The sequence below is a fragment of the Sorex fumeus genome, unplaced genomic scaffold, assembly GCF_029834395.1.
Source record: "Sorex fumeus unplaced genomic scaffold, SorFum_2.1 ptg000237l, whole genome shotgun sequence".
NCBI lineage: Eukaryota > Metazoa > Chordata > Mammalia > Eulipotyphla > Soricidae > Sorex > Sorex fumeus.
The window spans coordinates 1,144,552-1,160,694 of NW_026606294.1; the positions used below are offsets into that span (position 1 = coordinate 1,144,552).

At 39.2% G+C, this 16,143-nt stretch overlaps 1 pseudogene; it reads left to right on the forward strand.

The window, feature by feature from the left end:
- Positions 1 to 1,105: 1,105 nt before the first annotated feature.
- On the forward strand, positions 1,106 to 1,202 carry LOC130018112 (uncharacterized; annotated as a pseudogene).
- The last annotated feature ends 14,941 nt before the right edge of the window (positions 1,203 to 16,143 follow it).

The following is a 16,143-nucleotide window of genomic DNA, read 5'->3' on the forward strand; positions in this document are numbered from 1 at the left end:
GTCTCTGTATCTTGGCCATTGATGGGATTACATGGCTCCAGGGGCAGTTCGTGGTTGTAACACTTAGCTACTAGGAGATGGGGGATCTGGTTGGAGGGGGCCCAGTCTTGATCTGAGCACCCTTGGAGATCTCATCCCCCGGTTGCGCACACCTGGGTTCCTCTGTCAGATTCGTTCATGCATGAGGCTCCTTCAAGCTTGGGGAGAGTGGTTTAAAGCGTACCTATGGCTGGTTGCAGAGGTCTTCAGGTGCCGGGGCTCTGCTTGGCACGGTGAGGGAAACTCAACACACCCCCTCCAAGGGACCCTGGTGAAGAAAGCCAGGTGCGGGGTCAGGAGACTGTCATTTTAGACATATTTGGAATTAATTTTAGATCAAAAAGTACACATCATTCAAACTACATTTGTGCTTAGTAATAAATTACTACACACTTGTTCAATCACCTAAGAAACCCCACTCTGCTCAGAGAACTAGATTTTTAATTATAGGTCTGTTTTGCCCGTATGTCATGGCTGAGAATCACTATCATTAGATATGAAACTCACTATACAAAAAGATGCACACACGCTGCTTTGAGTCATCTGTGTTTGTTAATGTGTATTGGCCATTAAACTTCACTGAGACCCATTTTTCTGTCCTTTACAGGACCCACATGAGTCTCAACTTCCGTTCAAGTTGAACTTATAATAATGTGGAATGAAATCATCAATATTCTCCTCACCTCTTCCTTCAGGAGAAAAATCCTACTTACATTCAAGGTGGTCAAAGTGCAGACATCACCATCCACCTTTTCCTGGAGATGTACACGGGACTGAGGTGAGAACAGCAAAAGGCTCTAGTTTAATGGTCTTAATGAAGGTTTCAGGGAAGTGCATTAAACAGGACTCATATAACATCTTCCAAAAGAATTATTTTGTAAAACTGATGCGTTGATTATGGTAAAAGATAATATGGTAAAATCCATATTTTCTTTCTGGGACATTAAAGTTCTAAATCTATCAAGCTGCTTTGAAATACTTTCCTTGATTAGGTACCACTCTCTGCCATAGGGTATGTAAGGACAACACTCAAAGTAATCAGAAGAGAAAAATTAACTCCTACTAGGTTTGGTTACACATATACTAAAATTGAAATGATACAGAGATTATCATGGTCCTTGCACAGAGACGACATGCAAACTTGTAAAGAGTACCATATTTTTTGTTGCAAGAAGTACTAACAGGGCTACTTTAAGCTAAGGCAATCCCCACAAGTACAAAAATTCTACATAAAGATAGCACAAATCCCCATAACAACAATCTCTCTCAATGTCAATGGACTAAATGTGCCAATTCAGAGGCACAGAATAGGAAGATGAATTAGAAAACTGAACCCAACATTCTGATGCCTGCAAGAAACACATCTGAGCAATCAAAGCAACCATGGGCTAAAAGTAAAAGGCTGGAAAACAAGTCTTCAAGAAAAGAACACCTCCACAAAGCTGGAGTAGCCATACTAGTATCAGACCACATGGACTTCAGGCTAAAGGTTATAAGAGACAGTGAATGTCATTTCTTCATGATCATGGGATCTGTACATCAGAAAGAACTCACCCTCCTCAATGTAGATGCTCAATGACAGACCAGCAAAATACTTAAAATCAACTTCTAATAGACTTAAAAAAAACATTTATAGCAAAACAGTACTAGGTGGTGATTTCAACACTACTTTGTCACTTCTCAATAGATCAAACAGACTAAATCTCAGCAAGGAAATATTTTATTTAAGGGAAGTAATGAACAACCGTTGGCTTAGAGAAGAAATCAAAGAGGAAATAAAAAGTTTCCAGAAACAAATGAGAAAGAGGACGCGAGCTAGCAGAACTTGTGGGACACAGCAAAAGCAGTGTTAAGAGGAAAGATTATAGCTCTGCCAGAATTCATCAGGAAGAAAGAAAGGGCCTACATGAATAAATTAGAGCTCAAGATTTTGGAAAATGAACAATAAAAGGAGTGAAAACTAGGCTGGAGCAAGGAAATAATAAAACTTGTAGTATAAATCAATGAGCTAGAAACCCAAAATACAATCCAGAAGACCAATAAAAGCAAAAGCTGGTTCTTTGAGAAAATAAACAAGATCAATAAACCTCTAGAAGCCTCTCAAAGAAACAGAAAGAATTCTAATAAATCGAATCAGAAATGCAAAGGGGGTTATCCTAATAGAAAGTACAGAAATCCATAGGATCATCAGAAATTATATTGAGAATCTTTGCAGCAGGAAATGAGAGAATCTTGAATAAATTGATAAATTAATGGATTCCAATTACCTCCCAAGGCTGAACCAAGAAGATTTGGAATACTTGAACCTATCACTACCAAGGAAATTGAAATGATGATCAAAATATACCCCCAAACAGAATGCCTGGCCCAGATGGATTCAATAGTGAAAAATTTCAATCCTTTAAAGAGGAACTGCTGCCAACATTTTTCAAGATTTTACAGGAAATTGAAGAAACAGAAATGCTCTCAAATAGTTTCTATGAGGCAAAGATCACCCTAATACTCAAAACAGACAGAGACACCACAAAAAATGAAAATTACAGACCTATTTCCTTGATGAATACAGATACACAGATTCTCAAGAAAATACCAGCAAAGAGAATCCAGAAACTCAACAAAAGATCACACACTATGACCAAGTAGATTTATCCCGGGATGCAAGGATGGCTTAACATTCTCTAGTCAATCAACAGAATACACCATCTCAATAAAATAAAGATAAAAGTCATATCATCATATCGATAGATGTAGATAAAGCATTTGATGAGATCCAGCACCCATTCATGATGAAAAACTCTCAACAAAATGGGAGTGGAAAATACTTTCTTCAATCTAGTCAAAGCAAACTACCACAAACCCACAGCAAGCATTATTCTCAACGGGGAGAAAACTAAAGGCTTGTAGCAGAAATCAATGAGCTAGAATCCCAGAATACAATTAGGCACAAAACAATTTACCCACTCTAACCACACCTATTCAACATAGTACTTGAAGTACTTGCCATAGGATTTCGGTAAAAAGAAAGGATATCAAGGGCATCCATATAAAAATGGAAGAACTCAAGCTTTTACTATTTGGAGATGACATGATACTATACTTGGAAAATCCCAAAGAATCTACAAAAAAGCTCCTGGGAACAATAGATTTGTTAGTAAAGTAGAATATTACAAAATCAATATCCGGTAGTCCATGGCTTTCCCATATATTTCAAATGAAAGAGAAAAAAAGAGATAGAGAAAAACAATCCCATTCACAATAATACCTTAGAAAATCGAGTATATTAGAGTCAACTAAAATGTTAAGGAACTATACTTTGGTACTATTGCGGCAACATGGGAAGATGCCATTGTTGACAACATTGACGAGGAATACGATCCACTGCTTCAGCACCTCCATGAATGTGCGAGGAATGCCAAGAGAGAGATAGCCACAAAAAATCGCCTATCTTCGAAAACTCTTGAGCTAATTCGCCTGCTTGGTTTGCCGCATGCCTCAGGCAACCGCAAGCTAATGTCCCAGCTCGCAAAGCAGTGCAGAGATGCGATCAAGGAAGACCTCAAAGAGAGAAGAGCAGAAGTACTGGTAGATGCGGCAGAAGCCAGGAAAAGTATTCGTAATGCCTGCCTGTCCTTCGCCAACTATAAGACCAAGAAAACTGCCCTCCGACGTCCTGATGGATCCATCACATCCTCCAGAACGGCAATGGAGAAGATTACCATGACTTCTGCTCAAATCTCTTCGATAACCATGTCCACTTGCCGAAATACCAAATTCCACAGGATGGATATGTTGTTCCCAACATTCTCCCTTCCGAAATCCGACACGCCATTTCATTGGTAAAGGAACAAACAGCACCCGGCCCAGACAAGGTCAGACCTGAACACCTGAAGAACCTGCAGTCAGTACTCATCAATACACTGGCTCGGCTCTTCACTCGCTACCTGTCTGAATGCAAGTTTCCGTCCCAATGGAAAACCAGTAGGACCATACTACTGTTCAAGAAGGGAGACATCCATGACATTGGCAACTATCGCCGGATCTGCCTATTGTCTGTCGTCTACAAGTTGTTCACTCGAGTCATCCTAAATAGGATTGGCAGAACACTAGATGAAGGACAACCATGCGAGCAAGCAGGGTTCCGCAAAGGATTCAGCACCATCGACCATATCCACACGATAACCAAGCTCATTGAGGTTTCTTGGGTGTTCAAGGTGCAGCTCTGTTTAACGTTCATTGATTAAAAGAAGGCCTTTGATTCTGTTGAGACGGAAGTGCTCACTGAAGCCCTAGCCAATCAGGGCATTCAAGCCCAGTACATCAGGATCCTCCGTGAGCTGTATTACAGTTTCACTAGCAGGATCTCACCATTCTACAAAGAAGTGATCGTTGATGTCAAGAGAGGGATGCGGCAGTGTGATACCCTTTCACTGAAACTCTTCAGTGCCACCCTCGAGAACATCTTGCGACGACTGGAATGGGAAGGAATGGGAGTGAAGCTAGATGGCCGGCAACTACACCACCTCCGCTTTGCTGATGACATTGTTTTAATAACACCAAACATCAGCCAAGCAGCACAAATGCTGGCCGACTTTGACCATGAGTGTGGAAAGTTAGGACTACAGCTGAGTCTTACGAAGACAATGTTTATGCGAAACAGCCTTGTTCCTGATGCCCCATTCGCTCTCAATGGAACGACCATCTCCGAATGCAACAGCTATGTGTACCTAGGTCGAGAGGTCAACATGACAAATGACTTGGCACCCGAGCTGTGTAGGAGGAAGAGAGAGGCTTGGAACGCCTTCAAGAACGTCGAATAAATAGCTAAGAGGAAGAAGAACCTCCGGCTCCAGGCACATCTCTTTGATTCCACTGTTCTTCCTGCATTAACATATGCCTCAGAGACCTGGGCCCTATGCAAACAAGATGGGAACAGTATTCATGTCTCCCAAAGAAGAATAGAAAGAGCTATGCTTGGAATATCACGTTTCACTCAAATGAGAGACATAATCAAGAGTTCTTACATCCGTCGCCGATCAAGAATCAGGGACGCTGTCTCTTATGCCAAGGTGTCAAAAATCAGATGGGCTGGTCACGTAATGAGATTTAGAGACGACCGCAGGACTAGAGCTGTTACCGACTGGATTCCACGGGATGTCAAAAGACCGCGTGGCCGCCCACCTTCCAGATGGTCAGACTTCTTCGTCAAGATCATGAATGATCGGTTTGACGCCCTTCATGTTCCTGGATCGAACAGGTGCCATTGGGCTACACTAGCACGCGACAGGGACAAATGGAGACGTTACTGGCGCCCGCTCGAGCAAATCGACGACTAAGGGGAAGTTAAGTGATAAATGATAAAATGTTAAGGAACTATACAAAAAAAAACCCTACAAACTCTACTTCACGAAATAAGAGAGTATACGAGGAAATGGAATCACATCCCATGCTCATGGATTGAGAGGATTAACACTGTCAAAATGGCAATACACCCCAAAGCTCTATAAAGATTTACTGCACTTCCTATAAGGATACCCATAACATTTTTCAAAGAAATAGATTAAACACTCTTGAAACTCATACACAACAATAACCTCCCATGAAGAGCTAAAGCAATATTTGGTAAAAAGAAGAAGGGAACAGCTTCCCCAACTTGCAACCCTACTACAAAGTCGTAGTAATCAAAATAACATGATATTCAGATAAAGACAGGCCTCACATCAATGGAATATAGTCAAATATCCTGACGCTGGCCCTCAGATTATTATTACCTAATCTTTCATAAAGGCTCAAGAAATATGAAGTTGAGCAAGGAAGTCTCTTCAACAATTGGTGCTGGGAAACCTGGACAGCGACATGCAAAAAAAAAAAAAAATGAACTCAGACCTCTTTATAGTGCCAGGCACAAAGTCAGATCAAATGTATTAAAAACCTCAATATCATAGCTGAATTCTTAAGATATATGGAGAAAAATGTGGGACGATCCCTCCATGACATTAAAGCTAAGGGAAACTTCTAGAATGAAACACCACTGACCAAGGAAGAGGAAATGAAGATAAACAAATGAGACTACATTAAACTAAGACGTTTCTGCAACTTAGAAAAATGGTGACCATGCTAAAAAGACAGCCCTCATAATGGAGAAATATTATTTATGCACTACCCATAAAATTAACCTCAAAATTCTGACTGCTGTATCATTAAGAACACTAAATAGTTCCCGTGAATTTTATTCTTCTTCACATATATTTACTCTAAAATATTTTAGGTTTCATTTTAAACCACAGGTAAAAAATAAAAATTATAATTTTTTTAAAATTAAAAATAACCCCTATGCATAGCCAGGTGCGACCCAAAAAAAAAAAACAAGAAAAACAAGCAAGCAAATAAGCAAGAAAGAAAGAAATTAAAAATTAAAAAATAATGCTGTTTGCAATGCTAAGGATCAATCCCAGATCATCATACAATGGAACGCAAATGCTCTATCCCTGAGTTATATCCCTGTTCTTAAACATTTAAAAAAGTCTTTTTTGATGTCTCATTGCATTTTATTTTTTAAAAAATGCTTTTCTTATTATACCTGGTCGCCATCATACCGCCTAATTCTTGACCTTTTCTTCACTTGTATATTTTACCTCTAAGATTCAGTAGTCATCTTATCCTTCCTATAGCCATGCTTTCCTTTGACAAACTTTCCAAGATCATGTCTGGCTTGCTTTAACATGGTATAAAATGGAAACGTTATTTTCTTTATGCTCTCACGCCAGAGGTGATGATGTTTTTGACCCAGGAGAACTCTTTTCTGGTGAGCTTCCTGGCTGTTTCTACTTGACTTCAAAATATCTAAAGGTAAGTCATCGTCTTTTTTTTTTTGCGTTTTTGGGTCACACCTGACGATGCACAGGGGTTACACCTGGCTGTGCAGTCAGGAATTACTCCTCACGGTCCTTGGGGGGACCATACAGGATGCTGGGAATCTAACCTGGGTAGGCCGTGTGCAAGGCAAATGCCCTACCTGCTGTACTATAGCTCCAGCTCCACCCCCCTCCCCATAATTCATCATCTTGAGGGCCTCAGATTTTTACCTTTGATTTAGAAACTTCATCTTTACATTGACACAGTAAATTGAAACCACAGAATTGTTGAATGGCATGTTATAAGGGTAGCAGCCATGAGCAAACATTGATAACCCATGAGTTGGCATGAATGAATTCTGTCTCAGAGGCTTCACTTCTGAGGATACCTGTCACTACCTCCTTTCTGTTACGTATCCCAGGATCAGAATCTACATCAGGCCATCAGTAGAAATTGTCCACCCAAAAGCTAGCCTTCCACTGGGATCAGAATCCTTGATCCATGTAACTTGTAATTTTTCATTCATGATTTGTTGACCTTGTTTCAGGCAGAGGCATCCAGAGCATAAACTCAGCTTTCCAGTAGTTTCCACAGGAAATCCAAATACCTAAGAATGTTATCATTTCTGACACCACTGTTAAAGATTTTTTTGGAATCCCACGGTAAGATACTATCATTAATGTTATAATATTACTGTTCTCCATATTCCAGATCTCCCCAAAGAACTCTCTACCCTCCTCACTCCAAGTATAGACTCCAGTTTATCATTCTCCTGAACGTACTTCTATTTGTTTCACTCAGGTTCTCCCCTAAAGTATACAAGTTAAGTTCATACCACTCCAAGTTCTTATTCCTAAACTACCAGAGTGGGCTTGGTCCTCAAGCTTGTGTTCTTCCTTAAAGAAATACCGTGCTTCCTTTCTGTATGTCACTCTTTGCTTGCTTTGTAAAACGAGTGTTCTCTCTTGAACATATATTCCATTCCACCCTATGCCTGTTTCACAAGTTTCTAAGTGTTGTTCAATAAAATCTATTGTTCTTCACAGCGGTAGGGCGTTCGCCTTACAAGCGGCCAACATGACCGACCCGAGTTCGATTCCTCTGCCACTCTCGGAGAGCCCGGCAAGCTACCGAGTGTATTCGATATGCCAAACACAGTAACAACAAAGTCTCCAATGGAGATGTTACTGGGCCTGTTCGAGCAAATCGACGATCAACGGGAGGGCCTTTACCTTTTCTTCACTGAACTAAAAATTTTAAAACAACAGAGCATTGTTAAAATCAATATTTGTATGTTTTAAACCCCAAATTTTGAAAATGAAAGGGTGTAAAGCAATGGAATCCTACTCAGTTGTATGAAGTGAAATCTTCTTATTATTTGTATAAAAAAATCATAACATGAGGATATTATGTTTAGTGACATAAGCCAGGCAGAAAAAGATAGGCATCATACAAGTTCATGCATATGTGGCATATGGAGAAAACAAATTAAAAGAATAAAATGAGACAGACAAACGTCTAAAACAATATTAATATTCTATGATTTATAATTCAATTAACAATGGTTCCTCATACACATTATTCCAACATGACACTCCTCATTCTCTCAAAAAATAAACCCTCCCTCTCCTCGAAACTCCCAGAATCCCTCAGTCCCAATCCCCTGACTCAATTGTGTGGATCAGTTCTCCCCTTACATTGCCCTTGAACCTTTGTTGCTACCTTGCTGTGTGTCTTTACATCCCACATATGAGAAAAATCTCTCTGTATCTGTTCCGTTCCTTAAGGCTAACGTTACATGCATGATATCCTCTAGTTTCATCCAATGTTAAAACAGCATGGTACTGGAACAAAGGGAGAACTGCAGACCAATGGAACAGGGTTGAATACAATGACATCTCCCCTCAATCATGTGATCATCTAATCTTGGATAAAGGTGCAAGTAATGTGAAATGAAGTAAGGAAAGTCTCTTTAACAAATTGTGCTGGCATCACTGGATGGCTAAATGAAAAAAAGTGGGCTCAGAACTCTGCCTAACACCATGTACAAAAGTAAGATCAAAATGGATTAAAGACCTCAACATCAGACCAGAATCCATAAGGTGCATTGAAGACAAAGTTGGCAAAACCCTCCATGACATTGAAGCTAATGGTATCTTCAAAGATGCCACGCCACTGGCCGAGCAAGTGAAAACAGAGATAGATAAATGGGACTATCTTAAAATACGATGCTTCTGCACCTCAAAAGAAACAGTGACCAAAATATAAAGACAGTCTACAGAATTGGAAAGGATATTCGCCCATCACACATCTGACAAGGGGTTGATATCAAGGATATATAAAATACTGGTTGAACTCTACAAGATGAAAACATACAACCCCATCAAAAATTGGGGCAATGAAATGAAAAGAAACTTTCTCAAAGAAGAAATCCAAATGGCAAAAAAGCACATGAGAAAACGTTCTACATCATTAATTATCAGGGAGATGCAGATAAAAACCACAATGAGATACCATCTCACACCTCAGAGACTGGCCCACATTCAAAACAACAAAGAAACTGATGCTGGCGCGGATGTGGCGAGAAAGGGACACTCCTTCACTGTTGGTGGGAATGTCGACTCGTTCAGCCTTTCTGGAAAACAGTATGGACGATTCTCAAAAAATTAGAAATTGAGCTCCCATTTGACCCAGCAATACCACTCCTGGATATATATCCCAGAGAGGCAAAAATGTATAGTCGAAATGATATCTGCACTTGTTTGTTCATTGCAGCACTCTTTACAATAGCCAGAACCTGGAAGAAACCTGAATGCCCAAGAACAGATGAGTGGTTAAAGAAACTTCGGTACATCTACACAATGGAGTACTATGTAGCTGTTAGAAAAGATGCAGTCATGAAATTTATATACAAGTGGTACAACATGGAAAGTATCATGCTAAGCGAAATGAGTCAGAAAGAGAGGGATAGACATACAAATATTGCATTCATCTGGGGAATATAAAGAAACAAAATATGAGATTAATACCCATGAATAGCTGAGATCAACACCAGAGGATTACTCCATAGCTTAGAGGCCAGCCAGGCATTCTAGGGGAAAGGGCAGCTCAGATAGAGAAGGGAGCACCAAATAAAGTGTGTTTGGAGGATCCTCCCAGGAGTGGATGTGCATGTTGAAAGTAGACTATGGACTGAACATGTTTGCCACTCAAAGCCTCTTTTGCACACCACAAAACTCAAAAGGAGAGAGAGAACAGAAGGGATTGCCCTGCAACAGAGGCAGGGTAAGATGGGAGGGATGGGTGTGGGAGGATTATTATCCATGGTGGTGGAAAATGGGCACTGGTGGAGGGATGGGTATTTGATCATTTTATAATCGAAACCCAAGCAGAAAAAATTATAAATCTACTACTGTACCTCATGCTGTTTCACTAAAAATTAAAAAAAATAAATAATAAAAAAAACTGTTCCATATGTGACTACTCTGTGAGAAATATTTCATCATTTAAAAAAAAGCATAGTAAACAGAAAAAAATGACATGTTAGTAAAACATTTTAATTAATTTTAAAAAACATATTTAATAAAACATTTAATTAGTTTAAAGCATGGAAATAGTGTTTTAATCATTAAAGTAAATTTAAAAATTAGAATAATACTTGGCAAAGCATAAATACGCAGCAAAAAAGTAGATGGTATATATCTTATTTTGAAATTTGTAACTGTAACAGATTGTCATTTTCCATTTCGAGGATGAGAAGAATCCATAGATTAGATTTGTTCACTCACAATGCTATATTCTCTCCTGGATGCCTATTTAAAAATACTTGCCAATGTTCCTCTTTCTAAACTTTTTGAGTACTACAGTCCTCTTTGCTATTGATAGATATTTCTCTTGTTTTATTTTGTTTTGTTTTGTTTTTTGTTTTATTTTGTTTTATTAGTTAAACACCTTGAGTTACAGTTGTGGACTTACAAGTTGTGTGCTTGTGTTTCAGTTATACAATGATTGAGTACCCACCCCAACACCAGTGCCCATTCGCCACCCCTACCACTCCCAGTATCCCTCACAACTCCCCATCCCCCATCCTGCCCTGCCTTTGTGGCAGCGCAGTCCTTTTTCGTCTATCTCTCCTTTTCGGTGCTGTGATCTGCAGGAGAGACTTTGGGTGGCAATCATGTTCTGTCTATAGACTGCTGTCAGCATGCATCTCTCATTCTGGGTGGATCTTCTCAGAACCCTTTATTTGGTGCTCCCTTCTCTATCTGAGCTGCCTTTACCCCTAGAGTGTGCGGATGGCCTCTAAGCCATGGAGTGAACAACCTGATATTTATCACAGCTATCCTTGGTGTTATTCTCTTAGTTTTCTAATTTTGTTACCCAGTTGAATGCAGTCTTTCTATGTCTGTCCCTCTCTTTCTGACTCATTTCGCTTAGCATAATATTTTCCACGCAGTAGCACTTGTAAGTAAATTTCATGACTTCATTTTTTTCGAACTGCTACATAGTACTCCATTGTGTAGATGTACCAAAGTTTCTGTAACCAGTCATCTGTTCTCAGGCATTCGGTTTTTTTCCATATTCTACCTGTTGTAAATAGTACTCCAATGAACAAATAAGTGAAGGTGTCATTTCGACTCTACTTTTTTGCTTCTCCGAGGTATATTCCCAGGAGTGGTATTGCTGGGTCAAATGGGAGCTCAATTTCTAATGTTTTGAGAATCATCCATACTGTTTTCCGAAAGGGTTGAGCCAGTCGGCATTACCATGAGCAGTGAAGGAGGGTCCCTTTGTCGCCACATCCTGTCAACACAGGTTGCTTTTGTTTTTTTGAATGTTGGCCAGTGTCTGTGGTGTGAAATGATATCTCATTGTTGTTTTGATCCGCATCTCCCTGATGATTAATGATGTAGAGCATATTCTCATGTGTCTTTTGGCATTCGGATTTCTTCTTTGAGAAAGTCTGTTCATTTCGTTGCTCCACTTTTTGATGGGGTTGGATGTTTTCTTCTTGTGGAGTTCAACCAGTACTTTGTATATACTTGATATCACCCCCTTTTTCAGATGTGTATTTGGAGAATATCCTTTCCCATTCTGTAGACTCTCTCTGTATTTTAGTCATTGTTTCTTTTAAGGTGCAGAAGCTTCTTAGTTTAAATATTCCCATTCGTCTACCTCTGTTTTCACTTGCTTGGCCAATGACATGACATCCTTGAAGATACCATTAGCTTCAATGTCATGGAGGGTTTTGCCAACTTTGTCTTCAATGTACCTAATGGGTTCCGGTATGATGTTTAGGTCTTTGATCCATTTGGATCTTACTTTTTACATTGTGTTAGGCAGGGATCGAAGCCCAGTAGTTTGCATGTAGTCGTCCAGTTTTGCAAGCACCATTTGTTAAAAAGACTTTCCGTACTCCACTTCACATTTCTTGCCCCTTTCTCAAAGATTAGATGGTCATATGTTTGAGGGGAGATGTCAGTATATTCAACCCTGTTCCATAGGTCTGCAGCTCTGCCTTTGTTCCAGTATAATGCTGTTTTAATTATTACTACTTGTAGTAGAGTTTGAGGTTCGGGAGGTTAATTCCTCACATTTTCTTTTTCCCTAGAATTGCTTTAACTATTCCTGGGGGCTTATTGTTCCATATAAATTTCAGGAGTGTTTGCTCCAATTCTTTTAAGAATGTAATGGGTATCCTAATAAGGATCGCATTGAATTTGTACAGTGCTTGGGGATGTATTGCCATTTTGACAATATTAATTCTCCTGATTCATGAATAGGGGATATTTTTCCATTTCCTCGCGTCCTCTTTTATTTTAAAGAAGGAGCGTTTTGTAGTTTTCTTTATATAGTTCCTTTACTTCCTTAGTTAAACTAATTCCTAGGTAGTTGATTTTCTGGCATACAATTGTAATGGGATTGTTTTCATCTTGTCATTTTCTTCTCTTTCACTATTTGTGCATAATAAAGCCATGGACTTTTGGGTATTTATTTTATACCTGTAAATTTACTATTGAGTTTATCATTTCTAGGAGTTTCTTGGTAGAGTTTTTAGGGTACTCTAAGTATAGTATCATATCACTTGCAAATAGTGAGAACTTGATTTCTTCCTTTCCTATTTGGATGGACTTAATCTTTTTTTCTTGCCTACTTGCTATTGCTAGTATTTCCAGTATTATGTTGAACAGCAGTTGAGAGAGTGGGAATACTTATCTCGTTCCTGATCTTAGGGGGAATGCTCTCAGTTTTTCCCCATTAAGAATTATGCTTGCTGTATGCTTGTGGTAGCTGGCTTTAACTATATTGGAGAAAATTCCCTCTATCCCAAATTTGGCGAGGGTTTTCTTCAAAAAAAATGCTGGATCTTGTCAATTGCTTTCTCTACATCTATTGATATGATCACATGATTTTTATCTTTTGTTTTGTTGATGTGATGGATTATGTTGATTGATTTCCGATTGTTAAACCATCCTTGCATCCCCGGGATGAATCCCACTTGGTCATGGTGTATGATCTTTTTGATGAGTTGTTGAATTCTATTTGCTAGTATTTTGTTCAGAATCTTCTCATCCATGTTCATCAGTGATATCGGCCTGTAGTTTTCTTTTCTCATGGTGTCTTTGTTTCCCTTTTGTATTAGAGAGATATGGGCTTCATAGAAACTGTTTGGGAGAGTATCTGTTTTTTCAATTTCCTGGAAAAGTTTGAGAAGGACTGGCAGTAGATCCTCTTAAGATGTTTGGAAAAATTTGGTAGTGAATCCATCTGGACCTGGGGTTTTGTTTTGGGGAAGAATTTTAATTACAGTTTCTATTTCCTTGATGTGACTAGGTGTATTCAGGTATTCTATATCTTCTTGACTCAGCTTTGGGAGATTATAGGAATCCAGGAATTTGTACATTTCTTCTAACTTCTCTTTTTTCTTGGCATACAGACTTTCAAAGTAGACTCTGATGATCTTTTGACTTTCTTTGGTTTCCGTTGTGATATCGCCATTTTTATTTCTGCTTCGGTTTATTAGTGTTCTCTCTCTCTGTTTCTTTGTGAGTGTTGCTAGTGGTTTATCTATCTTGTTTATTTTCTCGAAGAGCCAGCTCTTGGTTTCATTGATCTTTCGGATTGTTTCTTAGGTTTCCATGTATTGATTTCTGCTCTAAGTTTTATGATCTCTTTCCTTCTGCCCGATTTAGGCTCCTACTCTTGATCCTTTTCTAAGATCTTGAGCTATGAAGTCAAGTTGCTTATGTGCATCCTTTCTTCCGTCCTTAGATATGCTTACAGAGCTATAAATTTTCCCCTTAATAGGGCTTTAGCTGCATCCCATAAGTTCTGGTAGTTCGTGTCTTCATTCTCATTTGTTTCTAGGTATCTTTTGATTTCTTCCTAGACGTGCTTCCTGACCCACTCATTGTTCAGCAGTGACTTGTTTAGTTTTCAGGTGTTCGTGTCTGTGTGTGATTCACATCTATCCTCAGTGCATCATGGTCTGAAAAAATTGTTGATACTCTTTCTATCTTCCTGATTCTATTGAGGTATGTTTTGTGACCTAGCACATAGTATATTTTGGAAAATGTTCCATGGGCACTGGAGAAGAATGTGTATTCTCTTTTTGGGGGATGTAAAGCCCTGTATAGGTCTATAAGTCCTTTCTCTTCTATTTCTTAATTCAAAGTCAATTTTTCCTTGCTGAGTTTTATTCTTGTTGATCTATCCAGAGGTGATAAGGCGATGTTGAAGTCTCCATCTACTCTTGTGTTGCTAGCACTGTCCTCTTTAAATTTTGTTAGCAGTTGTTTTAAATATCTAGCTGTTCCTTCATTAGGTACGTATACATTTAAGAGTATGATTTCTTCCTGTTGTATGTATCACTTGATGAAGAGAAAGTGGCCTTCGCTGTCCCTTCTAATCTTTTTCAGCCTGAAATTAATGTTGTCGGATACTAGTGTGGCCACCCCAGCTTTTGTGAGGGAACTGTTTGTTTGCAGGATTGTTTTCCATCCTTTCACTTTGAGTCTGTGTTTGCTCTGATTGTTCAGATGAGTTTCTTGTAGACAGCAGAATGTTGGGTTCTGTTTCTGGATCCATTTTTCCACTCTGTGTCTCTTGGTTGTTGCATTTAGACCATTGACATTAAGGGAGATTATTGTCATGGGGTTTTGTGCCATCTTCCTGTAGGAGTTGATTGTGTTTACACGTGTTTTCCTTATCTTATAGGAGCCCCTTTAGTCCTACTTTTAGATTTGGTTTGGAGTATATGAAGTTCCTGAGCTTGTGTTTATCTAAAAAGTGGTGTATTGTTCCATCGAATTTGAGTAAGAGTTTAGTTGGATAGAGTATTCTCGGTGAGGCGTTCATTTCATTGAATTTTTTCACTATATCCCACCATTTCCTTCGGGCTTAGAGTGTTTCCACTGATAGGTCAGCTGTGAATCTAATGGGTGCTCCTTTGTATGTAATTTCCTTCTTTGACCTTGCTGCTTGTAATATTGTGTCTCTGTCCACAGCATCCATCGTTCTGACTATGATATGCCTTGGAGTGTTTTTTCTGGGGTCTCCTTTAGCTGGTACCCTTCTGGCTCCTTTGATCTGGATGTGTGCTTTCCTTAACTCTGGGGACTTTTCAGCAATGATTTCTTTGAATCTAGCTTTTTTCATTGGGGTTTTCTCCCTGTGCTTCTGGTACTCCAATGATTCTAATGTTGTTCCTCTTGGCGTCATCCCCTAGGTCTTTGATTCTCCTTAGAGCCATTTTGAGGTCTTTACCTATTGCTTGTTGTTCCCGATGGGATTTCTGTTGCTCATCTTCAAGCTTGCTGATCCTCTCTTCAGCTGCACTTGTCCTATTGTTAAGGGCACTTACTGTCTTTTTAATTTCATCCACTGAATCCTTTATTTGTGACTCTCCTTTTTGTAGCTTTTCTTAAATTCTGTTCTCTTTTCTTCCTGTATTTACTTGACTATCTGTTCCATTGTTTCTTTCATTTCTTCTTTTAGTCTTTGGATATCTCTTCCATTGATTCTTTGAGTAGATCCTTGAACACCCTCCGCATTTTATACTGGAATTCCTTATCAAAGAGAGCGCAATTGTGGACAACCTCGGTTAAGGATTCGGGATTCTTTTCTTCATATTCTCCTTGTGGTAGAGATTTGCGCTGTTTCTTCATGTTGTTATGGTAACGTAGAGGTAGACTCCTGAAATCACAGGTACTGTTCCCTCTTACCATGGGAAAGGATTTTGGATAAGGTTTG